At 47.7% G+C, this 16,498-nt stretch overlaps 2 pseudogenes; one reads left to right on the top strand and one right to left on the bottom strand.

Annotated features, from left to right (window-relative positions):
- Window positions 1-4,817: 4,817 nt before the first annotated feature.
- Window positions 4,818-5,745, top strand: LOC133283042 (olfactory receptor 5G25-like; annotated as a pseudogene).
- Window positions 5,746-13,922: 8,177 nt separating this feature from the next.
- Window positions 13,923-14,957, bottom strand: LOC133283041 (olfactory receptor 9G19-like; annotated as a pseudogene).
- Between the last annotated feature and the right edge of the window lie 1,541 nt (window positions 14,958-16,498).

Genomic DNA, 16,498 nt, shown 5'->3' with positions numbered 1-16,498 from the left:
GATGAACTGACGGTAGGACCAAAGGGTTTGATACAGCTCTGGTGTCCCCAACACAAGGAGGACATGGAGCTGCTGGAGTGAGTCCAGAGGAGGCAACGAGGATGGTCAGGCTGGAGCACCTCCCATATGGAGCCAGTCTGAGAACATTGGGTCTATTCATCCTGGAGAAGAGGAGCTGCTTGGAGACCTCAGAGCAGCTTCCAGTGTCTGAAGGGAGGTACAAGAAACCTGGAGAGGGGCTTAGGACAAAGGTCTCTGCAGGAGAGTGGGTCTTGGAGGTGTTGATGCAGCCAGATGGAGTCTGGGTGATGAATGGTTTACTTCAAAGAGGTTCAGGTGATTTTAAGCATGGACTGAGTCTTCGATAATTCATCCAAATAAGTATTAGTTATTTAATAACAGGACTGAGACAGCACCATGGTGTTTTGTGTTCAAATTGTGCTAAATGAAAGTAGTTCCTACAAAAAGGAGGCTCAGCCTTGAGGTAAGGCAGTGACCACTGTCTCCATTGCCTGCTTCATAATTGTTCATCCCAAGCGAGCTTGAAGATCTGAGGAAAGGACCAAAGGTTCAATACAGCTCTGGTGTCCCCAGCAGTTCTGATACAGTTTTGGTGTCCCCAGCAGTTCTGATACAGATTTTTCTAGAATCCTAGAATCATAGAATAGTTAGGGTTGGAAAGGACCTTAAGATCATCTTGTTCCAACCCCCCTGCCATGGGCAGGGACACCTCACACTAAACTAGCTCACCCAAGGCTCTGTCCAACCTGGTCTTGAACACTGCCAGGGATGGAGCATTCACAACCTCCCTGGGCAATCCATTCCAGTGCCTCACCACCCTATCAGGAACCTAAACTTCTCCTCTTTAAGTTTTAACCCATTGCCCCTTGTCCTATCACTACAGTCCCTAATGAAGAGTTCCTCCCCAGCATGGAAAGGGGAGGCTGCTCTGAGGTCTCCATGCAGCCTTCTCCAGGCTGAACAGACCCATCTTTCTTAGCCTGTCTTCATATGGGAGGTGCTCCAGTCCCCTGATCATCCTCGTGGCCTCCTCTGGACTTGTTCCAACAGTTCCATGTCCTTTTTATGTTGAGGACACCAGAACTGCACACAATGCTCCAGGTGAGATCTCACAAGAGCAGAGTAGAGGGACAGGATCACCTGCTTCGACCTGCTGGTCACGCTCCTTTGGATGCAGCCCAGTATACGCTTGGCTTTCTGGGCTGCAAGTGCACACTGAAGCTGGCTCATGTTCATTTTCTCATCGCCCAGCACCCCCAAGTCCTTGTCTGCAGGGAACATAAGAAGGCCATGGAGCTGCTGGAGTAAGTCCAGAGGAGGCCACGAGGATGCTCAGGGGCTGGAGCAGCTCCCGTATGGCGCCAGGCTGGGAACACTGGGGCTGTTGAGACTGGAGAAGCTGCTTGGAGACCTCAGAGCAGCTTCCAGTGTCTGAAGGGGGCTACAAGGATGCAGGAGAAGGACTCTTCATCAGGGACTGTAGGGATAGGACAAGGGGTAATGGGTTCAGACTGAAACAGGGGGGATCCAGATTTTATGTAAGGAAGGAATTCTTTACTATGAGGGTGCCGAGGTGCTGGCACAAGGTGCCCAGAGAAGCTGTGGCTGCCCCATCCCTGGCAGTGTTCAAGGCCAGGCTGGACACAGGGGCTTGGAGCAAATTGCTCTAGTGGAAGGGGTCCCTGCACATGTCAGGGGTTGGAAGTGGAGAGCTTTTAGTTCCCTTCCAACATAAACCTGTCTGGGATTCTGTGATACCTGATATGAGCATCCAATACATTTATCCCGTGTAAGTGAGCTGGAGCAGTGCTAAGGACTTGTGATAGGCACACATAGGTTAGCATGTGGCCAGAAGTGTGTCCCAACTAAAATCTTCCTGGGATGTGTGGTCTTTACATCTTTTCCTTTCTGGATGCTCAGTACCAGGTTTCTGCTTTGTGGATTTGACCATGTCACATCCCCTTCTGTATGTCATCACATTATTGAGGGGGAAGATGCTCTAAATGAAACAGTAGATGGAGGGGTTTTAACATTTAATCCAAACACACCATTTCTGTTTAATGAACTGTACAACTGCTGGAAGAACAAGTACTTGTATAATGACAAAATGAATAAATTTGTGGTTTAAAATAAGCACCTTTGGAAACCGTGGTCTTCTGCAAAGAACTGTGATGAATAATGAATGAATGCAATGGCAACCAGTCAAAATCTAATTTAAGTTGGTGTGAAGTGAAATGCTCACTTTATAAGCTTTTAATCAAAGTTTCTGATGGAGTTTTCATGAAAAATAGAGACATTTGGACAATTCCCTCAAGAAAAGAGAACACAACATGTGAAGCAACTTACTCAGATAGAATAAGAGAGGGACTCTTCATCAGGACCTGTAGGGACAGGCCAAGGGGAATGGCTTGAACCTGCCCGAGGGGAGATTGAGATGAGCTCTTAGGCAGAAGCTCTTCCCTGTGAGGGTGCTGAGGCGCTGGCACAGGGTGCCCAGAGAAGCTGTGGCTGCCCCATCCCTGGCAGTGTTCAAGGCCAGGTTGGACACAGGGGCTTGGAGAAAGCTGCTCCAGTGGAAGGGGTCCCTGCCTATGGCAGGGGTTGGAACTGGATGAGCTTTAAGGTCCTTTCCAACACAAACCTCTCTGGGATTCTGTGATGGGCTTGGGAGCATTCATCAGAGCCACCAGTGACAAGGGCAACCCTAAAGCACCCTTCAGAAGGGCCTTTTTCCCCTGGTGCTGCCCATTTCAGTCCTTTACCACACTCCTCACTGTTCCTCCCCATCTCCTTCATTCCACTTTTGGGCACCGCTCCCTCAGGCTCTCCTTTGTCTCTTGTGCTTCCAGCATGATGGGTGGAAGAAGGTGAATGTCATCATCAGGGAGAGCACAAGGACTGGGGCTGCCTGTGTCCCCCATGGGATTAAGAACCAAATACCCCAGGAAGCCCTGTCCAGGCAGAGGAAGGACAGGAGGGTGACCATGAGCAGCCAGCAGGGAGGTACCAAGGCCAAGTCATTCCTGACCAACCTGCGTGCCTTGGGTGATGTGAGCATTGATGTTTGCTTGGACAAGAAGTAGAGGACAGCATTTACCTCATCATTAGCAAGGTCACCACGATCTTCTGTTGGCTCCTTTGCAGCCAAACTTGTGAGCTATGGTTTGAGTACAAGGAACTGAAAATGGGTGGAAAGCTGGTTCATTGCCTGTGGTGCCTGACATTGCTTATGGACCCTGGTACCAGCTCCCATTAGAGAGATTCCCCTCATCTTCCTGCCATGGTAATGTCAACCATGGCCCTTGTGAAGCTGTAACTGCCTCAGAAATGCTTCAAAAGTGGATTTGAAAGGTTGGGTTGTTCTGTGGTTTGCTCTAAGGGAGCCCAAAGCCCTGTTGCTTGCTCAAGCTGAGGTCATCTCCTCTGTGTATATTTCTTCTCCGAACTAATCAACACAGAGAAGAGATAATGACCTGCTTTGGGCTTTGTCACCTCCTGGGGCCCAAAGAGATTCACAGTCCCACATCCCCACGTCACTTGAAATAGGAAGGGGGTTTGCTGATGCTGGTTCATTCCCAGGCTCCCTGCACAGCTCCAGGCACGTTCATCTTCACATCCATCTCCGAGAGCATGAGGAGGGCAGCAGAGACAGAGCTGAGATGTAAGTGAGGGGCAGCATCTTTCAGCCCATCATTCTCCTGTGGTTCTCTCTTGCCAACAAGCAGCAGCTCCTGTCTTCATCTCCTGCCCTACTGCAGGGTCCTGGGCTTCTTGATGATGCTCTGGGCTTCCCAAGGAACTGCTTGTGCTGTGTGCTCCCCATGCAGCTGCTGAGAAGGCAGGTTTGGAGATCACCCTGGTGGAGAGCACCCTCAGGAGACTTCCACTCCTCTGAGCACAAAGGACTCCCGGATGAGCACCAGAAGCTTTCCTGTACAGGACATTCAGGGTGCTCCCCATTGCTGAGATGAGGCAGCTCCAAAAGATGACTTTTTTCCCCAAAAACGTGTTTGAGAAGAGATTGCTGAGCTCTGGGGATTGCCCACTTCTATTGGAGACTCAAGGAACAGGTTAAAGAACCATGAAAAGGTTTTAGATCTGACAGAGTGTGCCAGAAGGGAGGGGAAACTGATATTAACCACTGTGTAAGGTTGCATAGGATCATAGTATGGTTTGTGTTGAAAGAGATCTTAAATCTCACTCAATTCCAACCGCCTGTGATGGCCAGGGACACCTTCCACTAGAGCAGGTTGCCCTGTCCAACGTGCACTTTCCATAGGTCAGGAATTCATTCAAGTTAGGAAGAAGCCAAAGCAGAGAGGGAAGAAGCGGGTGGTTGGCGAATGCCCATGAGAGGATGAAGGATCAACTCTGCACTGTGAAAGCACCACACTTCTCTATGTTCCAGGTTGAGCTGGATGGTCTCCAAGCCCCAGGCTCAGCACTAACGAAGGCGATGAGGTGCAGCACTAAGGTAAATCTACTCGGGTAAGTGGAACCTCCCCACTGATTTCCAAAGTGGTCATTGCTCAACATCTCAAGGTGAGCCAGAGGAGCACACACCACGTTGTGCCATGGTGTTCAACTGCTTGAGCACCCCTTTGTTCTACCTGTGCTGGCACAGGACTTTCACCAACCTGTTCCTCATTGAGCTGTGCCTGAACTCTCCCTTTCCATCCTGCAGGACTGTCTCTGAGCAGCTCCCACCACACAGAGGCTTTTCCACCTGGGACATCCCTGCCTCTTGGAGAAGAAAGCCCCAGCCAGGAGCTCACACACAAAGCACCATCCAGCCCATGGCACAAAGCAATTGCACCCAAGTAACCAAGTTCAGCCTGGTGGGGTTCACAGAGGACTCGGTGTCTCAGGTCTACTTGTTCCTGCTCTTCCTGCTCACCTACGTTGTCACCATTGTGGGCAACCTGGGCATCATCATCTTAATCAGGGCCAGCCCCCACCTCCACTCCCCCATGTATCATTTCCTGGGCAGCCTGGCCTTTGTAGACCTCTGTTCTTCCACTGTCATCACCCCCAAGATGTTGGTTGACTTGATGTCAGAGAAGAAGAGCATTGCTTATGCTGGGTGTGTGGCTCAGGTCTTCCTCTTTGATTTTTTTTGGGATAACTGAATGCTTCCTGCTGGCTGCAATGGCCTATGACCGTTACGTGGCCATTTGCCATCCCCTGCTGTACCCCCTTGTCATGTCCCCAAAGTGCTGTTTCCAGCTGGTGACTGCCTCGTACCTCGTGGGGCTGACCAATGGTGTGGGACAGACCATCAGCATGTCCACCCTGTCCTTCTGCAGCTCCAGCGTCATCAACCTCTTCTTCTGTGACATTTCCCCTCTCATCTCGCTCTCCACCTCTGACACCACCCTCAGCCACACCATCCTGACCACTGCAGCATCTCTCTTTGGTGTGTCCAGCAGCCTGGTTATCCTGCTCTCCTGCGTGGCCATCATCCCCACCATCCTGAGCATCAATTCAGCCGAGGGCAAGCGCAAAGCCTTCTCCACCTGCACCTCCCACCTCACCACTGTCAGCATCTTCTATGGGGCATGCTTTTTTATGTATTTATTCCCCAGCTCAGACAGCTCAAGGGCAGCAGATAAATGGGCTGTGGTGCTCTACACCGTGGTGACTCCCATGCTGAACTCCTTGATCTACAGCCTGAGGAATAATGAGGTGAAGGAGGCTTTGAGGAGGCTCACAAAAATAAGATGATCTTGAATGGTGCAAGCTTAAGGCCAGACAGAATGGAGATGTGGGGTAGATGCTCAGGTATTGGTTAAGTATGGACAACATGTTGGGGGTCTTCTGCACACAGAATGCACTGATTGATATGATTGAGAATACAAATAATTTCACTCTCTGAATTTTGGTAATTATATTTAGTAGTGAATTTCACCTAATTAGTTAATTTGTACTTTATTTCACCTAACGAAGACACAGGTAGACAACTACAAGCATGCTCTCCTCTTCATCTCAGGAAAAGGGGGGACCTGATCGCTGCCTACACCTGCCTGAAAGGAGGATGGATCCAGGAGGGGGCTAGGCTCTGCTCCCAGGGAACAAGGGATGGGACAAGAGGAAACGGCCTCAAGCTGCACCAGGTCATGTTTAGATGGAGCTGAGGAATAATTCCTGCCCCAGAGGGTGCTCAGGCATTGGAACAGGCTGCCCAGGGCAGGGCTGCAGTCACCAGCCCTGCAAGTGTTCACAAACCCTATAGACAAGGCCCTCAGTGCCATGGGTTAGGGGTGGCCTTGACAGGGCAAGGGAACACTTGGAGTGCATGAACTTAAAGCTCTTTTCTTTTTTGCTCTCCCTTTTGCTTGGCAGATGAGAATAAACTGTGAATTCTACCGTTCCACTGGATCAAACTTCATTTCATAACGGTGTTGTTAAATCATTAAGGGCCTTAAGAAAAGGACAAAAACACCTTCAGCAAGAAAAACAGAAATGATAGCAAATAAGTGTGATGCCATGCAGTCAGTATTATTAGGTTTTGATGGACAAAATGATTTCCAGCACCATTCACCTCATTTCATTTTAGACAGCAAAGAATTTAAGTGAAATAAGGTACTTGTGTGACCTCTGTTATGACCGAATGCGTTTTGAAAGCGTTTTAAGAAGTGATAGTGATGAATCCACACCAAAGGGCAGAAACTTTCAAGGAATCCCCATCCACTGCTCCACACCTTTGCTTTCCATTCCCCTGTTGGCAGCAATAGAAGCTGTTGCAGAATGGCTCCGAGAGCAAGGCCATGAATCCTTGGAGGCCTTGTGCGAGCAAAGCAAAGTGTAGGCCTCACATGTACGTGACTTAAGCTGAAGGACACACTGTCCTTGAGCTCTGGGGAAAGTACCGAGAACTGAATTGCAGCTGATGTAATGAGGAAGATCCTTGAAAACAGAAACCGGATGTGGGAGGAGAATGTAAATGAAACCGTTTAGAACTAGCCAATGTTGTTGTGACTAGTAGGCATAATTAACACTATGAGGATATAAGCGACTTGCGACACGAATAAAGTAGAAGCTTGCTTATCACTCATATTGGGTTGTTGTGTCTTGCTTCTCCTCGAAGTCAGCAGAAGCCATGGTCTCCATGGCAGCCTGATCACAGCAGAGCACAGGAGCTGTGGTGCTGTCCAGCAGCCTTCAGACCAGATACGTGGCAGCCACATTAAGGTCTCTGTGGTGCCTTCTACAACAATGTTCAATGACTTTATGTCCAGCTGCTCTCTCCTTCACCATCACCAAGTGTTTAAACACGAACATGAGCTCTTAGTGTCTTAAAACACAAGTCTGTGGCTACAACCCTATTGCTCTGCTCATTGTGGCTTCACATTGGAGCTGGTGCTCTCAAATCCAAAAGCTTTTTGCTCCTTGTTGTGTTTGTTTAAGCAAATCAGTAGTTTGCTGTGTCTAAGGGCTGCCACTGCCTTCAATGGGGTAATCATCTGACCAGGAGAGCAGAAGAAACACCACATGAGGTTCTAGGAAGCAGAAGCAGCAGCCAGCATTGCAATGCATCTTCCTGCTGGGTCATGATGAGCAGGCAATGAGGTGCCTGGTTTCTGGCATTCCTGCTGATGAGCTCCTAATGGCTTTAGCTCCCCACTCTCAGGTGGAGCTGCTTTCATTGTGGTTAAATCTGGTTTAAAGGCAGCTGAGCAAATGCTGGGTAGGAGCTACATCCTTTTCTTTGGGTACTTAGTGATTGGATTTAGGAATCATCTCCTATATCCTTGGGCAAGCACTTATCTCCTTACATTTGAATGCACCATGTCACCTCTATGTGTTTACTGGGTCCACCAACTCCCTTTATTGCTGAGGGAGATTTGGTGGGGTTCATGCCTCTCACTGCAAGGCAGACACCAGCATTGCTCCAGCTGAAGAGACTTGAATGAGCTCTGCTATTGCATTGGCCTGAGTCTCATCTGGTGTAATTGGACTTCGGCTCATAAATAGATAAGGAGAGACTCTCATGTTTGGCTTGTAATGTAAGTCATCAATATTTAGCCACCTGCAGTGTCAGCATGTGTGTGTAAAGCAGAGACCACAGAGGAAAGCATGCTTCTGTGTTTGATAAGATGTGGGTATTTGATGTGGGATGGGTGATGTTTTGCCCTTGTTTAGACAAGCTGTGGTATTGAGAATGGCTGGTTTCAGTAGTGTTAGATGCAAGGTGTGTGTTTGAGATGTCTACTCTTTATGTATCTGCAACTTACTTATGTAAGTACTACACAAGGGGAAGGAGGAGAATGAGGATGAGGAGATGGCCATTGAGTGTGTGAGCCCTTAGCAATGGGAAACAGCAACTATCTTCATCCTCCTGCCTGAGGTGGGTGTAGACACCTTCAGCTGGATCTTCTGAACCCATTTAAAGGTGTTAAAGCCCTGTCTGCTGTCAGCTGCTTTTTCCTACAAGGAACAAGTCCCACTCTTGGTTTCGTTTCCTCCTTTTGCAAGCAGTTAAAAAGCCACCCTGAGGTTATTTAAATTTGGAGGCATATAATGCAAAATGTTGTTTCAAAGGCCAGTTTTGGGTCCAAAATGGGCAGGTGGAATCAGACAGACTTCAAAAAGAGAAAAAGCTGAGTCCTGCCTATGAGGAGGACTTGCTCTAAGCACTAAGACAGGTTGGGGGGCACCTTATCAGAGAGGGACAAGGCTCTTGTGGTGTCCACTGTGTTGAAATGAGCCATCAATGTGTCCTTGCAGCAAAGGCACCCACCAGCAACATGAGAAGAGTACTGGTGGTGAGTCAAGGGACTTTGTGCAATGAACATCTGAGCACAGGCTGGGGAATGGGGAAGTAAAAGCTACTTTGGGAAGGGTGGAGGGAGAAGATGAATCGTACTGAAGAAATGGTCATCTTGCTTGAAAAGGGGCTGATGGAAAGAGTGAAGTAGTAGGGGAAGGAGGAGGAATGCTCATTTCTCAACAGGCAACATATTTATTTGAAGGTCATCTCCTCATCTTTTTAAGGCCTGCATATTTCAGGTTAACATGAACAGCAGTCATCTTGTGTACATCTATATATACACACATGTTCTTTAAATATAAGGAAGAACAGAGGAAGAAATATATGGAAGAATAATTCAGATGAGAAGGGGGTGGTTTTTCCCTTGAAGCTACAAGTACATGGAATTGCATTCAGGGATTCTGGTCTCACTTTAATTGACTCAAACATCACTACAGAGTCAGAAAATCAATCCAATTTGATTTCTTATCTATTTAATGCAACACTAATTCTTGTGGCAGATTAAGGCATGATATTATTGTATTTACTTGTCCTTAAATAAGAACAACTCCCACAGACAGCAAAGAAATCATCCCAAACAAGCCTCCTCCTTAAAAAGAATTTGGATGCTTATGGGAAAATGCTTATGTTTTGCAGGACCAATTCTTCCCCTAGCAGGCCAGCCAGAGCTTTAGGATTTAAGCTGTAAGATTATTTTTTTTCCATATAGGAACTATTGCCTATTATTTTATCAAGGTATTATTTTTCAGTATATTATTTAGGACCTTCAACCATCATGGTTTTCTCTCCCAGGAATTGGGTGCAGTCCTAAAGGAAACCCCAAATCCTGCATTAACCTCATGCCCTGTGTGCTCCTGTGAGCTGGGAGAAGTGATTCAACCTCTTCCCATGTTTCTTTGTCTCCTGCTGCCAAGAGAGTGGCTGGAGGAAAGCACTTGAGTGTGACCATGTTTGTCCTCTTGGGCTTCCCCAACGTGTAGAAGCTGCTCTTTGGGACTGTTTTACTCATCTCCATCAGCATGGTGGTGGGGAACCTTATGAAGACCAGCTCTCAGCTTCATGTGCCCATCTACTTATTTCATCATAGGAAACATACTTATTTCCTCCATAGGATGTATCTGGGTGTCTTGCTTTCCTGGATTGGCCTGCTTCATGGAAAGCTGCCACCATGCTGACCTCGAAACAGAGTGTAACTTCATTCCCTGTGATAAGCAGTCACACAACTTGGTTCGGGAACAGCCTTTCAAGGCACTGTCTGAGGAGGGTTGGATTTTCCTTGGATGCCATCTGGTGCTGATGACACAGATGCTCCATGCTTCTGGCCATATGTTGTATGCAGATGTGCCCAACGTGTTTCATGGCTCAAAGACTCTCAGTGTTGTCCGGAACTACCCTATCACTTCTTCATTTCCTTACGTCTGTCCATCCAGGCCAAGCTTATTTTCCATCCCAGCTGCAGCTTACTCATGATTTCTCATGCCAGGGTTTGATGGTTGAGTCACATCGGTCAAAGGAGCAATAGTATCTAATTGTAGGTTTCCACATCTGAATTAGTCACAGAAGGTTCCCCTTATGGAGACAAGGATGCATCTGGGGGCTTTGATTCAGCTTGGATCTATTTTAAACATCCATATTGGAGGTTTCTTCTGGAAAAAGTGGATGGTTCTGCTGCCTTTGCAGTGAAGGGTGCTGGGCAGACACAGCTACAATGTGGGTTGTGTTCAGAGCAAACACAGGCCATCGCCTGAAGAGTCAGTTTAAGTCTAATGGGAAACATCAGCTCACTGTGCTGATGTGTTGGGGTCCTTCAGAAACCCCACTCAAAAGTGAGGAGGTGAAAGCAGCTTTTCATACAACCATGGAATGGTTTGGGTTGGAAGGGAGCTTAAAACTCACCCAGTTCCAGCCCCCTGCCACAGGCAGAAACAACTTCCAGTAGAGCAGGTTGCTGCAATCACCATCCAACCTGTCCTCAATCATTTCTCTTGGTCAATAATGTCTAATGCAGTAGAGCCTCAAAGCTCAGCATGCATAAATTGCTTCCTGGACCGAATAGGAAAGCAAAATGGATGTCGGCAGTGTCTTGGCTGTGTGTTTGCTTTTATAAAGGTTGCTAGTAGCAGATAGTAACTTCCTGATGAGGGGTTTCTATTCTGCATGGATGGATAGGAAATTATTGCCTAGAAGATACTAGTGTTGGTTTGCTCTGTTTAGAGCCATAAGAAAGGAACTTTTCTCCATAAACCTGTGCCTAAAGGGGTTTCAGGAAACATGGAGAGGGGCTTAGGACAGGTGCCTGCAGGAAAAGGCCAAGGGGAATGGCTTTAACCTGTCAGAGGGGAGACTGAGGTGAGCTCTTAGGCAGAAGCTCTTCCCTGTGAGGGTGCTGAGGCGCTGGCACAGGGTGCCCAGAGAAGCTGTGGCTGCCCCATCGCTGGCAGTGTTCAAGGCCAGGTTGGGCACAGGGGCTTGGAGCAAGCTGCTCCAGTGGAAGGTGTCCCTGCCCGTGGCAGGGGTTGGAGCTGGAGGAGCTTTAAGGGCCCTTTCAACACAAACCAGGCTGGGATTCTATGATCCAGGCCCATGAAATTGTCCTTAATACACAAACATGCCAACACACTGACCCTCCAACTCCTTGGCTTTGGACATGAGCCATCTCTGTCAAGCAAGGCAGCTGTAGAAGTGAACTTTGCTGTTAACAAAGAAGAAAGTTTCTTTCTTGTTATCCCCAGCTAATTAATCTCTGATGGCTTGTTATGAAGAATGAGGGAAGTCACATCCAAGTTTTCTGAGAAGCTTTTGTGGTGATGAGGAAGCTTCCTTGGTAAACCCCAGAAGGTCTTGTTAAAGCTGATGACTCCTGGAAGGGTGCTTGGTCCCCAAGGACCACTTCTTGCTTTTGCAAAGTGAGCAGCATCACTTGTGATGGAAATAGCTGTGAGTGCTTGTATTGTGAAAGCCTGGATTTTGGGCCTGCTGGAGGGCTTTCTGTGCCCATGCAAGCTTGGTCCTACTCTCTCTTTAAAGACACATCCCTGTCTTCATGACATGTGCAGATCATGTGGTTCTTGCTAATGGGGTGCTTTGTCCCTTCCTGCTTTTGACCCCTAATAAAGGGAGCTGGGGAAGCTCATTGCATTTCTCTTCACTTTTGGGCCTCCTCAAAGACACCTCATACTTTAAACTTCTTGTCATTATTTGCCTTGGGATAGATTTGCTTGCGCCTCTTAAGCTGTGAGGCAAGTTGAAGTCCACTACATCCATCCTCCATGCCTGACTGGCCTTCATAAATGTGGTTTTCCTACCATTATGAATTTGGGATTGGAGAATAAGCATGGGAATGGGGTCACCTGACTCAGCATCTAAAATTCATTGCCTCGTTATGTGCCAGTCAGGTCCCTTCTAGAATGGATAGAAATAAGAGGATGTTTTATTACATCCTAGGACAGCTGGTGAGGATGGATGTTGTCCAGAGCAGGTCTGAACATCAGAAGAACTTGTACTGTGCACCCTCTCTCCATGGTATATGCATCTCAGAATAGCTTTCTCTGGATTAATCTAATTCCAGTCAGGATGTGAAGGCCTCCTGGAGGTCAAACTGGATCAGCTGCCCCCCTCAAACCTATTTTCAGTTAGTTTTAATCCACAAGACAGCACATAGAGGAAATGGCCTCAAGCTGCACCAGGGCAGGTTAGATGCAGCTGGGGAACAATTCCTGCCCCAAAGGGTGCTCAGGCATTGGAACAGGCTGCCCAGGGCAGGGCTGCAGGCACCTGCCCTGCAAGTGTTCACACACTGTGGAGACAAGGCCTCAGTGCCATGGGTTATTGGTGGCCTTGGCTGTGCTGGGGAATGGTTGGACTGGATGCGCCTGAAGGGCTTTTCCAACCTGGTTGATCCAATGAGTCTAAAAGGAGCCCAGTTCATGCAGCCTGACCCTAACCTCTGATGGGGATGGAAGCACAGCGAGAGGAGAGAGCTCTTTGTGTGTTTGTGTCTTCAAACTTGAACTCTTGAAACTGCTCTCTTATCAACAAATACTAAAGATACAGAAACACACCTTCACTAAGCATAGATGGAGACACAAAGTTCTGATTTAATTACTCAACTTTTACTTATCTGAATTTGAAGAAGATGCAATTCCTTCAGATCTCCTAATCCCTCCTCCTGACAGTCTTAAAATATTTTAGTTTTCCTTTCAGTTGCACTAAAACCTCATAGAGGGGGAAAAAATGTAAGATAATTGAAGGACTAAGAAACCGCTTTCTTTGCATGTTTTCCTATGAGTGGTGGCGAAAACTATCATTTTAGTTGCAGGGAAGGAGACGGATGCAGTGAAATGCCCCAGGTCTGGTTCAGTTGCCCTCATATAGAAATGTGGTGCCATTTGCTCTGTCCTGAAGGGCCCAGGTCACTGACTTGCACTTGACATGTACAACATGCAACCTTCGAAGGGTTGGGTCGTTCTGGAGCAACATCTGAAAGCTCAGAGGGAGACCCAGGGTCATCTCCAGGGTGTTAATAGTCAATGTTCAGGCAACTGAACTCAAACCCAGATGCCTGTGTGCTTCTTGACATTGGTTTATCCAGTCTGATCTGCTCTACCCATGCTCATGTATATGTTTCATTGGGATAATAGTCTAGGACTATGGAATTACGTCTGTGTGGTTCAATACAGCATCATGAAGATATAACTGGGACAGCCCAGGAACAGGCACACGTTACTTCATGACTTCTGGTTGCCCAAGTACGTGGTAAATGCTCCACCCCTGGTAGTGTACATGGCCAGGTTGGACACAGGGACTTGGAGCAAGCTGCTCTAGTGGAAGGTGTCCCTGCCCGTGGCAGGGGGGTGGAACTGGATGATCTTAAGGTACTTTCGAACCCAAAGCACTCTATCGTTCTCTGACACATGGAGCTTTAGCTGAGCTACTGATTTGAGCATAAGTAATGAATGTTTAATTCAGATAAAGCCCAGTGTGAAGGTGATGTTCAACCGACTCAGCTACTGCTATAATCTCATTTTATAGCAAATATCAGTTGTATATGGGGAGAGGTGGGAAGCAGAGGAAGTCTGTCAGCACAGTGACACCTCATGTCCACCATGAAGCACTTCAGGATCAGGAGAGCTTATGCTCCTTCATGGACTGTGAAAAGTGACAAAGGAAGGCACAGGCAAGACAAGGTCTGTGCGCTTCTTGCTGTGTGCATCATTAGGGACATAACCCCTGGGTTTCTCCTGTTAGGAAGCTGTCTCTTCATCAGTGTCTTCAGTGCCTCCTTCACCTCCTGGCTCCTCAGGCTGTAGATTAAGGGGTTCAGCATGGGAGTCACCACCGTGTAAAGCACAGAGACCACCTTGTCCCTCTCCAGCACATAGGAGGGGCTGGGCCGAGTGTAAATGAAGAGGATGGAGCCATAGTAAAGGGTGATGGTGGTGAGGTGGGTGGCAGAGGTGGAGAAAGCTTTGCCCTGCCCCTCGCTTGAGCACATCCTCAGGATAACAGCCAGGATGGAGATGTAGGACCTGAGGATGAGTGCAGAAGGGAGGATGGTGTTGAAGGTCATGATGAAGTAGAGGAGGGACTGGGAACTCTATCACATCACAGGAGAGCTTCACCAGTGGAGCAGGTCGCAGAAGTCATTGACGTTGGAGTCACAAAAGATGGGGGTGAACATGTAGCTGGCAATGAGGGTAGAGTTGGCAAAGCCACTGAGGTAGGAGGTGGCCACCAGTCCTATGCAGAGCTTCTTGGTCATGGCTGCAGCATGGAGCAGTGGGTTGGAGATGGCCACGTACCTGTCATAGGCCATGGCTGCCAGCAGGTAGCTCTCGGTGCAGGCCAAGCCACCGGAGACAAAGAACTGAGCAGCACACCCAACAAATGAGGTGCTCTTGTCCTCAGAGATGCAGTTCAGAAGGATCTTGGGGGTGTAGACAGAGGAATACCAGAGGTCCAGGAAGAACAAATTGCCAGTGAAAAAGTACATTGGGGTATGAAGGCGTGAGCTACGGCATATCACCGCTATGAGGGTGATGTTGCTCATGAGGGTGGTGATGTAGGCTAAGGTGAACATGATGAACAAGAGAAGCCGCAGCTTTGGGTCAGTGGTGAGCCCCAGGAGGATGAAGCTGGTGACTGAACTGTGGTTCCTCTCTTACATGGTGAAGCAACTGGAGACATGGATTCCAGTGGCTATTTCATAGCTGCAGTGTGGGGTCTTGATCATGGGTTAAGAGAAGGGCTTCCGTGGTGCTGGCATTGCTCTCTGTATCATAGCACAGCTGTACACACGAAAGAGAAAAGCAGAGTAAATTTTACATTGAGAGTGATAGGGGGCCTGAATTAATAACCCAACGTTAAACCTATGTTATTCTTCTGATAATCTTCAATCTCTTCAGTTAACAATAAGTGTTTGTCTAAAAGTGCAGCTGGTGTTTAATGTAAACTTGTGTAAGAAAGGAAAGAACATCAGGTAAGGGGAACTGGTGGTCAAAGTTTCTGCTTGCAACACCATACACGTGGTGAAGATCCGGCTGAGACTGGAACTACAGTTTGAACCTAAGCCAAGGGACTAGTAAACATGTGTACAAAACGAAGGTGAAAAGCTCAAGAGTGAGGAAGACTCGTTTACTTTCTCTCGAGACCCCTCCCCACCACCACCAGGAGGCGCTGCGCAGGGGTGAAGGAAGCTTTAGCTCATTATAATATGAAGCAGGAAAAGGATATGAATATGTATAGGCGTATCATGTAACCTACTGCATATGTAACACTATAGAGAATAAATGTAGAGGGAAAATGATGCTGGGGTGCGCATGCCTTTGGAGGAACTATCCCCCATGCGCCTCAGCTGAATAAAGCATACCTACTTCACAACTTTAACAAGTTGTGGAGTCAATCCGTGCATCAAGAGAATCTGCACTGCTATGGTTTGGTCGTGCTATTTTATCGGAGAATGATGGAATGGTTTGGAAAGGACCCTAAAGCTCATCCAGTTCCAACCCCCTGTCCAAGGCAGGGCACCTTCTATTAGAGCATGTTGCTCCAAACCCCATCCAAGCTGGCCTTGAAGGCATTCTTGCATTCCCTGACTTCTATGAATATGAGATCTCAATCTGGGTGTCACATTAAAATGCTCATACATTAAGACTCTTTAAATTGAATTTCACATGGAGAAACTGGAGATAGAGGCTGATTACAAAAGCTCATCCAGTTCCTACCCCCTGCCCAAGAGAGGGACACCTACTAGAGCAGATTGCTCCAAGTCCCATCCAAGTCAGCCTTGAACACTTCCTTGCATTCCCTGGCTTCTATAAATATGAAATGTCAGTCTCTTTGTCACACTTAATTGTTTGTACAGTAAGACTCTTTAATTTGTCTTTCATGTGGTGGAACTGGAGGTAGAGGCTGAAGACAAACGCATGTAGGGTCACTATCTGCTACAGCCCAACACAGTTTGATTAGATTCATTGTCATCAGTCCTACCACTAAAAGCATTGTCTCATTGAGTTTTCTCTTTTGCATGAGCAAACACTGAAGGGTTGGAGGTGCACCTAAAAGCCTTAATTACAAGTGTATGTATGTTAGGACCTCTGGCTTTAGGCACATTATTGAAAGCAGCAGTTATTCAGTGCTAGTGTGTGTTTGCACAGCTGAGTACAGGCACAGAAGCTGGAATTCATCTCACCCAACGTTGCCAGCCTA

The sequence above is a fragment of the Pezoporus flaviventris genome, unplaced genomic scaffold, assembly GCF_033815535.1.
Source record: "Pezoporus flaviventris isolate CSIRO_AGI_PZ_B2104156 unplaced genomic scaffold, CSIRO_AGI_Pfla_v1 ptg000149l, whole genome shotgun sequence".
NCBI classification, from domain to species: Eukaryota; Metazoa; Chordata; class Aves; order Psittaciformes; family Psittacidae; genus Pezoporus; species Pezoporus flaviventris.
The sequence above is the reverse complement of the archived record's forward strand: the minus strand, read 5'-3'. Positions and strand labels throughout refer to the sequence as shown.